At 46.5% G+C, this 13,070-nt stretch overlaps 1 long non-coding RNA gene across 1 annotated transcript; it reads left to right on the plus strand.

Annotated features, from left to right (window-relative positions):
* The first annotated feature begins 11,510 nt into the window (after positions 1 to 11,510).
* LOC144406214 (uncharacterized) lies at positions 11,511 to 12,126 on the plus strand. The gene is made up of 2 exons (XR_013467414.1): positions 11,511 to 11,665; positions 11,750 to 12,126. It is a non-coding gene; the product is annotated as an uncharacterized LOC144406214 (long non-coding RNA).
* The last annotated feature ends 944 nt before the right edge of the window (positions 12,127 to 13,070 follow it).

Raw genomic sequence — 13,070 nt, forward strand, 5'->3', positions numbered from 1 at the left:
TGGAGCAGTCCTCGTGGACGCTGTGCCACTTACAATAATTTGGATGATTTGGAAAGATATTATACATATATGATATTGTTTCTAAGACTAAGAATTTCTTAGATTGGCAGCCGATTCATTCATTAGACATGCTTTATAGTTTAACAAACTATATTTAACCAAAACATGTAAACTATAAAGCATGTCTAATGAATGAATCTGAAAATCTTTTACGGATTTATTGTTCACTAGTTTAGTGCCTAATTAACAGCAAGGAAATCACAGATAGACCATTGATAGAATCAACCATGTCTAAGATTTATATAGCCATTCATTCCCTAAAACCCTTAGTGAATACCAGATCAAAGCTGAAGGGAGGGGTAATGTCCGACAGGGCATTATTCCCATAAACATTGAATGCAACATGAATAATGATTCAGGTCTCTTCCGGATTGTGTGATCTCCTCAGAGTGATTGCATTTTTGCACAACTTGAAAGGGACAAATTTCCCCATGATCTTTATATCTTCATCATGATAAAAGGAACTCGTTTTTTTGCTTATCTACTTACGATTTATGGAACAGTACCACAATTAGTCAGAAAAACAATTGGTGGGATAGTGAAACACAGGAAGACATGTCATACCTTCACCATCAGATGGCACAATAGTACTCAACGACTGTGAGCTGAATATTACAGTAATTTAACAGCATGATCTTAAGCACTTCTTTCATAGTTTGTCAATGAGTTGAAACTCAAATGCAATGGGATTATATTTCTTAAGTATCCCCACAAACTGCAAGCTTAAGTTTCTTGTCTGCCATCAAATATCTAAAATCAAATCTCACCTTGTCTTTTTTTATAAAATAGAGTCACAGTTTTACAGGTCTTTAAGGAACTATGCCCATTAGAAGGGGGCTCGTGTTGCCGACCTTGCTGACTGAGTACCTTGGAAAACAAAAAGTAGGCCAAAGTAATATCACTACTTAAACTGCAAGTTGACAGTTTACAGACCCACTCCTGCCTCAACTCTGGTGTACGGTCAGGGGCACACGCTTTGTTTATGGGTTCTCTACCCTATATACTTTATCTTTTTAGAAATAATATTTTCAAAAACACACTAAATACATTAGTAAAAGTATGCCGACTGAACTACTAATATATACATATACTAACATTAACACTATTTCACAGTTTTTCACATTTGAAGACTATATTACTAAAATATGATATATTTTTATTGCACACATATGCACTAACTAAGATATCACATTGCACCATGCAATCACTTGAAATCAATCATACATTGATTTGGGATTTTGCTGTTGCGTACCCAACACTGTCAATCCAAATGATTCATATTATATGATGACGTATGCCCAATTCAATTCATTTTATTTTGTATGGCACGAAAATCACAAATTAAAAGGGCTGTAACAGTAGAGGTCCGCCAACCACCGGGGGTAGTTGCTTTGTGCAAGGAGGAATAGGTTGAGCACTGCCCAAGCCTTACAGAATGACCTCCAGCAGGCCACTAGTGTGAATATCCCTGCCCAACCAAACAGACATGAGTGTGGCATCAGGGTGGCCGTCCTTTAGTATAGGACTGCACTGCCAGCCTAGTGGAGCTCGATTGGCATTTTCTATAGGACACAAGAATTGGCATGTCCGCCACAGGTTCCCTGTGCTATTCACAGATGAGAGTAGGTTCACCCTGAGCACCTGTGATAGACGTGAAAGGGTCTGGAGAAGCCAATGAGAACGCTATGCTGCCAACAACATCATTCAGACTATGCAGGAGCTCACGGATGCCCTTAGACATGTCTGGGAGGACACCCCATAAGACACCACCCATCGTCTCATTAGGAGCATGCCGCGACGTTGTCAGGAATCAGGAAACATTTATTGCCAAAATATGTCAAACATACAAGGAATTTGTCTTGGCGGTTGGTGCATGACAGACAGTGTAACAATAGACAACAAGACAGCAGTGCACAAGTAATACAATAAAGTAAAATGAAATGCTAATGCAATGGGTTAGTAGAATAAGGCTATGGGTTAGTATAAAACAAGGGAATAAAGTTAAAGTTAAAAATTAAAAATATTAAAAAAGTTAAAAAATATTAAGCATAAAGTGCACTAGCGAACAAGTAACAAAGTGACGAGTGACGACAAAGTGATAATTTACATTTAAAGTGACATGTGCAGTGTGAAGGGGAGTGACCGGTGGAATGTTATAGTCAGACTGTGGGGGACCGGGCTCTGTTGATGAGCCCGACTGCCGACGGGAAGAAACTGTTCGTGTGGCGGGAGGTCTTAGTCCTGATGGACCTCAGCCTCCTGCCAGATGGAAGTGGCACAAACAGTTTTTGTCCGGAGTGAGTGGGGTCGGCCACGATCTTTTTAGCTCGCTTCAGAGACCTGGAAGCGAACAAGTCCTGCAGGGACGGCAGATTGCAGCCGAACACCCTCTCTGCAGAGCGGATGACACGCTGCAGCCTGCCCTTGTCCTTGGCTGTGGCTGCAGCGTACCAGATGGTGATGGAAGAGCAGAGGATGGACTCGATGATGGCCGTGTAGAAGTGGATCATCATCGTCTTTGGCAGGTTGAATTTCTTCAGCTGCCTCAGGAAGAACAACCTCTGCTGAGCCTTCTTGGTGATGGAGCTGATGTTCAGCTCCCACTTGAGGTCCTGGGTGATGATGGAGCCCAGGAAACGGAAGGAATCCACAATAGTGATGGGGGAGTCACACAGGGTGATGGGGGAGGGTGGGACTCTGTTCCGCCGGAAATCCACAACCATCTCCACTGTCTTTAGAGCGTTGAGCTCCAGGTTGTTCTGACTGCACCAGGACACCAGATGGTCAGACTCCCACCTGTAGGCGGACTCATCCCCACCAGAGATCAGTCCAATGAGGGTGGTGTCATCCGCAAACTTCAGGAGCTTGACGGACTGGTGACTGGAGGTGCAGCTGTTGGTGTACAGGGAGAAGAGCAGAGGGGAAAGAACGCAGCCTTGGGGGGAACCGGTGCTGATGGTCCGAGAGGCTAAGACATGTTTCCCCAGCTTCACGTGCTGCTTCCTGTCAGACAGGAAGTCTGTGATCCACTTGCAGGTGGAGTCGGGCACATGCAGCTGGGAGAGTTTGTCCTGCAGCAGAGACGGGATGATGGTGTTGAAGGCAGAGCTGAAGTCATGGTAAATGGTAAATGGACTGTACTTGTATAGCGCTTTTCTAGTCTTCCGACCACTCAAAGCGCTTTAACACTACATGACATCATTCACCCATTCACACCCATTCATACACTGATGACAGGAGAACCATACACAGTGACACCTGCCCATCAGTAACTAACATTCATACGCTGTAGTCGCAGCTACAGGAGCAATGTTGGGTTAAGTGTCTTGCCCAAGGACACATCAACATGCGGGTTAGCCGGGACTGGGATCGAACCCACAACCCTCTGATTGCAGGACAACCGTGCTCCCCACTCACCCACAGTCGCCCATAAACAGGATCCACAAGTCCACAAACAGGATCCTGGCGTAGGTTCCTGGGGAGTCCAGATGCTGGAGGATGTAGTGGAGGGCCATGTTGACAGCATCGTCCACAGACCTGTTGGCTCTGTAGGCAAACTGCAGGGGGTCCAGGAGGGGGTCGGTGAGGGACTTCAGGTGGGTCAGGACTAGCCGTTCAAAAGACTTCATGACTACAGAGGTCAGGGCGACAGGCCTGTAGTCATTGAGTCCTGTGATCCTGGGCTTCTTGGGAACAGGGATGATGGTGGAGGCCTTGAAGCAGGCTGGTACGTGGCATGTCTCCAGGGAGGTGTTGAAGATGTCAGTGAATACCGGAGACAGCTGGTCAGCACAATGCTTCAGGGTGTGAGGGGAGACGCAGTCCGGACCGGCTGCCTTACGGGGATTTTGTCTTTTAAAGAGCCGGTTAACGTCTCTCTCCAGAATAGAATAGAGAGGGTCGTTGCTGATGGGGGAGGGGAAGGTGATATAGATGAAGAGGCGTGAGCACCTGATGGGCTGGGGGAGGGAGGGGTGGGGGACTGCAGCAGGTTGGTGGAGCTGTGGGGGATGGGATCAGGACATTGTCTTTCGAATCTCCAGTAGAACTCATTCAGCTCGTCTGCCAGGCGGGGTCATTCATGGAGTGGGTTTTTTTTGGCTCGTAGTTAGTGAGGTGTTTGAGGCCTCTCCAAACCGAAGCAGAGTCACTTGCTGAGAACTGTTGTTGGAGTTTCTCAGAGTACAGTCGTTTAGCATCTCTCACCGCCTTGCTAAACTTGTATTTTGACTCTGTGTACAAGTCTTTGTCCCCGCTCCTAAATGCCTGATCCTTCTGCAGGCGTAGTGTTCTGAGTTCCGCTGTGAACCAGGGTTTGTCGTTGTTGTAACTCACCCTGCTGCATGATGGTACACAGCTGTCCTCACAGCAGCCGATGTAGGAAGTTACACCCTCTGTGAACTCATCCAGACTGTTAGTATCAGTCCTGAAAACATCCCAGTCTGTGCAGTCAAAGCACGCCCGAAGATCCTCCAGCGCCTCACTGGTCCACTTCTTGAATTCCCTCACCACAGGTTTGCAGAACTTTAGTTTCTGCCTGTATGCAGGAATCAGATGGACCATGACGTGGTCAGAGTGTCCCAGTGCAGCACGAGGGACGGCGTGATAAGCCCTGCTTACTGTGGCGTAACAGTGATCCAGCGTGTTCTCCTCTCTGGTGGGGCACTTAATAAACTGTTTGTATTTAGGAAGTTCATGGGTGAGATTACCTTTGTTAAAGTCCCCGAGGACAATAACTAAAGAGTACGGGTTGGTCCGCTCCACACGCCGTATCTGGTCGGCGAGTGTCCGCTGTGCCTCATGCACGTTGCCTGGCGGCGGCATGTAAACACCGACCAGGATGAATGAAGCGAACTCACGGGGGGAATAAAAGGGTTTGCAGTTGATGAAGAAAGTTTACAGATCAGGAGAACAGTGTTTTAGGATCACCGTTACGTCGTTGCACCAGCTGTTGTTGAAGTAAAAGCAGATTCCTCCACCCTTCGTCTTGCCGGAGAGCTCCGTGTCGCGGTCCGCTCGGAGCGGCTGGAAACCCGCCAGCTGGAGTGCGGAGTCCGGTATCGATCCGCAGAGCCATGTCTCTGTGAAGCACAAGACGGAGGATGTAGAGAAGTCTCTGTCTCTCCTCACCAGCAGCTGAATTTCGTCCAGTTTGTTGCACAGTGAGCGCACGTTGGAGAGAAAGATGCCTGGCAGCGGAGTGCGAGAACCACGCTTGCGAAGTCTCACCAGCGAGCCGGCCCGTCAAGCATGCATATAAGTATGTGGGGGCCACACAGGATATTTGGAAGCAATTTGAGTTGTACAAATGACATTTGGGCAAAATGGACTAGCCTGTGACATAATTTTTTCACTTTTGTTGAGTGTCTATAAAATTAGGCCCTCTGTAGATGGCAGTGTTAATTTTGGCAGGTATTTTTGATTTAGTCTTAGTCTTTAGACGAAAAATGCATATTAGTTTTAGTCACATTTAGTCATTTTAATCCTTAGTTTTAGTCTAGTTTTCGTCGACGAAAAATATTCTGAGTTTTCGTCGACGAAAACTAGACTACAATTTTCTGAGTTTAGTCTAGTTTTAGTCACATTTAATAGCTTTATTAAACTCATTTTCTTCCCTTCTCAGGCCCAGGGACAGACTACCTATGTTCAGAAGGTCTAACTGACGTAGGTTTTTGTAATGCATGTAAAGCAGTGACGTTTGAAGTTCATGACGGTCCTCCCATTTGGCAACCTCAATACCCTCACAAGCCAGCCGCTGCAGAAGGGATCAATGAAACTATAGAGGGCCTCATCAAATCAGGTGTATTGGAGCCCTCACAGTCCGCCTGGAAAGAAAAGACATGACATACTGGTAACCACTACAGTACCTGTCCCAAACCTGTACACGGCATTGACTAGTCTAACACCACAACAACAATGGTTCACTTGCATTGATTTGGCGAACGCGTTCTTTTGCCTGCCGTTACACAAAGATTTACGGGATGTGTTCTCATTCATGTATGGGAACAGACAGCTACGGTATACTCGGCTACCACAAGGGTTCGCGCTTTCGCCAGGTATCTTTAACCAAGTGTTGAAACAAGCGTTAACAGGGTGCCCCCTGCCATAGGGCACGACATTAATCCAATATGTGGACGACATCCTCCTCGCATCCACTTCAGCTGAATCCTGTTTGGGAGCAACAGACACCGTCCTACGCTGGTTGGCCAAAACAGGTTTTAAGGTCAGTAAGTCTAAGTTGCAGGTCACCAGAAGACAGGTTTCATTTTTAGGAGGAGGCGTTTATCAAGCTAAAATCAGAACTGACACAGGCCGCGGACCTTGCAGTACCGGATTACAGCGCACCGTTTTACCTGGATGTTTCTGAAACAACAGGGGTTGTAAATCGGGTTTTGTTTCAGAAAAAGGGGGATGGTAAAAGGAAGGTGCTTCTGTATAGTAGTGTCATGTTGGATAACATGGAAAAACGACATCAGGAATGCACAAAACACGCAGCAGGAGGCGAAAAGCTTGTAATGAAAACAGCACACAGTGTCATGGGCCATCCACTACATGTGCTAACAACACATAGCATAGTAGCTTACGTAAATTCACAAACTTTGAGGACGTCATGACGTCATTAAGACAAAGAAGGCTGAGTAAGCTGTTAGAAGCTCCAAATCTCACCTTCACACATGAAGGCATCAACATGGCTGATCACATGGGAAAGTGAGAACCACACCAGTGTGAATACAAGGTGGAACTGGAAGTGCGAACAGACTTAAAAGGCACACCACTGACACACTCTGATTGGCAATTGTTCACTGATGGCAGCTGCTTTAGACATCCACAGAAGGGGTTGCAGTCGGGATACGCGGTAGTCAGAAGCCATGGGGCAGGGACAGAGGTTCTGGAAGCAGAAAGGATCCAGGGAAGTCAGTCAGCTCAAAGAGCGGAGGTACTTGCATTGATAAGAGCATTACAGCTGGCAGAAGGGAAGGACGTAAAAATCTATACTGACTCTGCGTATGCAGTAGGAGCAGCTCATGTGGAGCTGGGACAGTGGTTAAGAGCAGGTTTTCTGACAGCTGGAGGAAAACCGATTAAACATAAACAAGAAATGAAAGATCTGGCGGCAGCCTTGGCTCTACCGAGCACCGTGGCTATTACTAAGTGCAAAGGACACGAGAACTCCAACAGTATGGTGGCCAAGGGAAACCAGGCAGCAGACCAAGCTGCAAACAGGTTTCACCCCATACGAACTGACCACCGGGAGACAGTTCCCTGGACCCAGTGCCAGCCTGAGGCTTAGGCCCAACCCGGAAGCTCCGCCAGGTGAGTATGCAAGTCATTATAACGAACTACGAGCTCTCGTTTCAGATTTTGCGGACCAGGTGCGAGACAAAACGGGAGATCAGAACGCCCACAACCCCCACACGGCAGCCTGGGTCCTCCTGAAGGTCATTAAGAGGAAGTGGTCGGAGCCGCAGTGGACAAGACCATACCAGGTGGAGGAAAGAACCTCACATGCAGTGAGGCTGAGAGGGAAAGGTGATACCTGGTACCACTGGAGCCAGTGCGCCACCGCAGAGGATCCAGCTCGCACTCTCCAGGACGTCCTGAAGGATCAGGAGCAAGAGGCGGCAACGGGCACCGGAGGGTCCCCAAACGCACCCTCGACGGACAGTTGACCGACAGACACCCAGAGCATGGTGAGCTGTGTCGACTGTCTACAACACGGAGAAGACAAGGAATAAGTGTATAACTATCCTCTCCTCTGTTCTATCTTTCTCAATTCTCCGCATTAGTTTGAAAAGAATGTAATATGCCCAACAAGCTTAACATTGTTATAATCGCTTGGTGTGTCGTGATGCTTGTGTTTGGATTAGCCCTTATATATTCAGTCATCACAGGATCGACCTTATGGGTTTGAGTGCTGGCGCAGCGAGTATAATTATGACCTGAGTTGTTTTTGTTAATCCTTATCGAAATTATCCGTGAATTTCGGTGGAACAAGAACCAGACACAGTAAGCGACAGAAAAGCAGTGTTCTGGGGTCCTCTGCTGCTGCTGCTGCTGAAATACATGAGCACTCGGGGGTAAGCAACCCCATGGAGGAGTGGATGACTAGGATATTCGGGAAATGGAAATCTCTCATCATATCAATTCTGCTGTCTCTAGCAACCTTCCTAGCCATACTCGTCACTTGCGGATGTTGTTGTATTCCATGTGCCAGGGCAGTCTGCATCCGTATTATCACAGTGGTGCGATTCAATCTGGGGACGATCAAAAAACCATGATGCCATTATTGGCCTGGAAAGGAGGAGATGATTCAGATGAGGAGGCTGATCCAGCAGACATCCTCCAGAGATTGGGGGAATCTCTGAAGAGATCAAAAGGGGGAATTGTGAGATGCATATAGTGGTAAAAACATTCTGTAAACAATTGTCTTGTGCTAAAAGCCAGATCTCAGTGGTTGACCCTGAGATGGAGAGATAGAAAGATCTAGGGTTTGCAGCTGTGTTTGGGGAAGGGGGTTATCTTGCTCTCACAGACTTTCGATCAGAGGAGCATTGGGTGTTACCCTCAGCTCCACCTGAGTTCTCATCTCAATTTGTGGCTTCTCGTAACTGGCGCTAAGAACTGTCTTCAAGTGTATAAAAACTCAGCGTTTTTACCACTCGGCGACGCCATTCCACAGAACGCTGAGATACGTGCTTGTATGTTTGACCTCCTGCTTGCAAGCAACAGTCAGAGCCAGATATCTGCGGAGAATTGCTCCTGTAATCTTTTTCTCTTCTAAATAAATGTTAACTTTTTGACTTTAATTGATCAACGTGCTGGATCCTTCTCATCAATTGACTCAGGGGGATCGGAGATCCTGACACTCCCTTATGGATAATGGTACATGTAAGAAGTGTAGTATATTTGATAAATTGGAGGCGAGGCTTAGTGAGTTAGAAGCACGGCTCCGGACCATGGGAGCTCAGTCATTAGCCACTATAGTTACCCAGCCCACCCCCGTAGCCCGTGCGGGCCACATAGACGTAGCGTTTGCTCCTGCTAGCCGTCCCCCGGCAACCCCCGAGCAGCCGGGAGGCTGGGTGACTTTCCGGAGTAAGCATAAGTCTAAGTTGAAGCACACAGTTAACCACCAACCACTTCACGTTTCAAACTGCTTTTTCCCCACTCAGCGACACACCCGCTGAGAAGCCAACTCTGGTGATAGGTAGCTCCATTCTGAGGAACGTGAAGTTAGCGAAACCAGGGACCATAGTTACATGTGTACCGGGGGCCAGAGCGGGCGACATTGAGTCTTACCTTAAACTGCTGGCTAGGGATAAACATAAATACAGTAAGATTGTAATACACGTCGACGGTAATGACTCCCGATTACGTTGCTCGGAGGTCACTAAAGTTAATGTGGAATCAGTGTGTACATACGCTAAAACAATGACGGACACCGTAGTTTTCTCTGGCCCCCTCCCAAACTTGACCAGTGCCGACATGTATAGCCGCATGTCGTCATTCTGCCGCTGGTTGTCGAGGTGGTGCCAGTAAATAATGTGGGCTTCGTTGATTACTGGAAGACGTTTTGGGGAGAGCCTGGTCTGATTAGGAGGGACGGCATCCATCCCACTTTGGATGGAGCTGAACTTGTTTCTAAGAACCTGACCCAGTTTCTTAGTGGACTTAATCCATGACCCAGAGTTCAGACCAGGGAGCATAGTCGCAGTCTTACACACTTCTCTGCGCTTCCATCCGAGCTGTCACTCACCCTATAGAGATCTTGTCTGCCCCACGGACACAGTTATCTAAACTAAAGGTAAACAACCGAGGAGTTATAATAAATAACTTAGACTCTTACATTTTAGCTTGAATTGATTTATTTAATTCAAATATGCTAGATTCCTGTGTACGCCATTAGCAATGGCAAATGTTATGTAAGTTTTAATCAAGGTAAAATGAGCATTCCATGCAAACAACATTTGAATCAGAATGAGGGGTCTACAGAGATCACAGTCTCCTAGAGCTCAACTACAGTGCATAGTGGCAGGACTACAGTGACCTTTTCTTTGGTCTTACTTAAATGCACAGAGGATATATTAACCACACATCTTCTAGCAATGCGCTCAACTGGCAGAAATTATGCTGGGTATGACGTGTCTGTTCCCTGCAAGCCCCAAACTTCTATTGGCTTTCCATAAAAATGTCTGTCCGGGTGGGGATGAAGCCAGGAAACTTGTGCAAGAACATGTTTAAATGCCGTACCCTTTGACACAACATTAACAACTATAAACTGCTTTATAATGGCTGGTCGTAGTTCTGCTAGAGGGTCAAGGACGGGTTCCTCAAAACTGTTAGTGTTTCCACACCACTTAGCATAAACATATGCTGACCTTTATGCTCTGCATCTATCGATTGAGTAAGTTACATTCATATATGTTACCCGTTTACATGTCATGGCAAAACATTCAACCTCAGTGACACAAGGGTACATCTGATGATACATTGTCAACATTGCCTGTATGTCAGACTCATCCAAGATTGTCTGGTGGAACGGAGAAAGAGGCACCACTGTACAGTTTTCTAGGGAAAGTCGTTCTGCTGACACCAAAACACTGCTTTACATAAAGCATATCAGCTGTTTCATTGCACGACAAAGTCCCAACCATTTGTCTTCCTAAAATACAGGTCCTTCCGTATAACAATAACCTTGTATGTGATTGGAGGACCCTTAGACTCCTCGTCCAATCACGTGTGAGGTCATAGGCATGACTCATACAGCAGTACAAGACGAGCATACAAACAGACACGTGTGTGTTACTATATTCAGAAGAACTGTATCTCCAGTTCCTTTGTTTGGTTTTTGCTGGTTCGTGAAGTTGGATGACGTCTCGCGTTCAACTCGCGTTCAACTCCTCTCCGCGGTCAGCAACTTTCGGCCAGTCCGCAGACAGACGAGAAGAAACTGCTGAATGCTCTCAGTGGATTGTCTCGTCATCTCCAACAACAAACTGCCGATATCAACAATATCGCTCCACTGGGGAGTTCGGGACTCTCCAGGTTGCTGTCCATAGAGGAGAGGTTGGCGGCTCTGGGGGAACTGACTCAAAGAAGAGGAGACTGGCGCACAATCCCAAGATAGCGGTAAGAATATGTTCGATAACTGCAAGCTAAGCTAAAAGTAGCATAGCCTAAAACGAAAGCTAAGAGTAGCCTAGTAGCCTTACAAGTGAGCAGAAACAGCTTTATTAAAGTGTATTTTCTTTGCCGTGTCGTTTACAGGAAGCGGTGCGTCGTCTTCACAACTCCGAGACGAATTACAGGCGCTACGAACCGGAGCAAGGGTAAGATTTAAAGACGATGCTTTCATTCTGCGGTATAAGGAAATATATACGTATAGATACCATAGGATGGATACCGATCATAACTGTCATTGTGTGTAAGTGACACTGTTTACTGTTTCTCCATCCTTGTTAAATGTTACTGTGACTTTGTTACGGCCGCCTGTAAGACGTATTTTGAGACGGTACGCAGGAGCTTCAGGTTTTCCCAGCCGGAACACTCATTGCGGGCGGAAGCTGCGAAGAATTCAGCGCGGAGTCGAGCGAGAAGAAAGAGGGTGAGAGTTTATTTGCTGACTTTTTCCAGGTGCATTGATAGATGTGTTGCATCGCACAGTACTGATTCATTGGTGTTTTTACAGCTGCTGGAATCGAGACAAAGTGTGCTGGCTGATGTCGAGGTGGAACTCTGGAAATCCGCCACCGTAGAGCTCACGTCGGACGGAGAGGATGGCGTTGTTGGCGGGGTCTCGGGGTGGATTGTACGGTCGCTGCCATTTCGTAGTCTGTCCCGGTTAGAGGCGACTCAGAAATACAGAGCCACACACACTAGGCGACTGCACAACAGACCTACCTCGGACAACACGGCGCCAGTAACCGTCTACAACCCCGAGGAGGCAAACGGACAGTTTACTGAGCTGTACTTTTTTAAACCGCCTTTACCCAAGTGTGGGCAGATCCTCACTTTGTATATAGTTGTTGTTTGTATGTTGTTAATAAAGCTCTTTCTTTGCATAAACATGTTCCTGGCAAATGTTCATTTTCTCTATAAATTCATTGATGTCCTAATAATAGTGTAGTAGCCTACATAGGATAACAATGAAATGAATATACAGCATAATATGAATATATAAATAAAATGAGGCGGGTGACCAATAGCGACAGATCTGCCAACCAATCACGAGTAATTTTACTTGTTTGAAAGCTGTGGTTTCATCCAATAATGAGCAAGGAAACTCAAGCCTGGTCTGCCCAGGTGTGGTTTTGCTGCCAATCACGAGTGATGTTACTTGTTTGAAAGTTGTGGTTTCATCCAATAAGGAGTAGGATATTCAAGCCCGCTCGGCCACCCGCGGTTTCACTGCATTCATATGCTAATTAGGGCACTTCCGCCAGCTCTCCACATACGTTATGGTTCGTTTCCGACGATTTGTGGCACAGACAAACGCAACGTGCGCGGGTTGCAAATTGTCGGAAACGGTCGGAAATTAGGAAGATTTCCGGGCGTTTTCGGGGACGAAAATCTCACTTTTCATGCAATTGATACCATAAACCAGTGGTCCCCAACCACCCGGCCGCGAAAGTGAAGGCCAGGTACGAGTCCAAGTGGATGGATGTCCACATATCAGAGGTCAAAACCACAGCATTAGCCTTCTGGACCTTTTCTTTGGCCTTCTGCTTCTCCTCGTGATACTTGGCCTCCACCATAGATTTCAAGGTCTGTCTTGAAGGAAGGACATAGGTGGGGTCCAAAAGAGACACCAAGGCCCTAAAGCCTTGATCATCCACAACCTAACAGTAAAAAAAATGTTAATATGTGTTTTACACAAATACCTCAATGTAAACTCAGCAAAAAGAGAAACGTCCCTTTTTCAGGACTGTGTATTTCAACAATAATGTTGTAATAATCCAAATAACTTCTTCATTGTCTTCATTGTAAAGGGTTTAAACAATGTTTTCCAT

The sequence above is a fragment of the Gasterosteus aculeatus genome, chromosome 4 (genome assembly GCF_964276395.1).
Source record: "Gasterosteus aculeatus chromosome 4, fGasAcu3.hap1.1, whole genome shotgun sequence".
NCBI lineage: Eukaryota > Metazoa > Chordata > Actinopteri > Perciformes > Gasterosteidae > Gasterosteus > Gasterosteus aculeatus.